The sequence below is a fragment of the Bubalus bubalis genome, chromosome 2 (genome assembly GCF_019923935.1).
Source record: "Bubalus bubalis isolate 160015118507 breed Murrah chromosome 2, NDDB_SH_1, whole genome shotgun sequence".
NCBI lineage: Eukaryota > Metazoa > Chordata > Mammalia > Artiodactyla > Bovidae > Bubalus > Bubalus bubalis.
Genome location: NC_059158.1, coordinates 45,840,861 through 45,841,207, shown reverse-complemented (window position 1 = coordinate 45,841,207; position 347 = coordinate 45,840,861).

Genomic DNA, 347 nt, shown 5'->3' with positions numbered 1-347 from the left:
CCTGTGTCTCCTGCATTGGTAGTCGGATTCTTTATCACTGAACCACCTGGGAAACCCAAAATGGAATGTATTAATTATCTACTGCTATGTAACAAGTTGCCACAAACCCAGGGGTGTCAATCAGGCTCCATTCTCTTCAACACTTATTCAAGTGCTTGACAGAGTTCATTTCCTTGACATTGAAAGACTGAAACCCTTGGATCTTGAGACTACCTCTCCACAGACAGTACCTGAATGAGTGCTCCAAGGCCAGAAAAGAGAGTCCCTCCCACCTCCAGTCTCTTCTCTCAGGAAAAGCCTGAACCTTCTTTTAAAAGGCTCACCTGATAAGGTCAGGCTCACCAAGG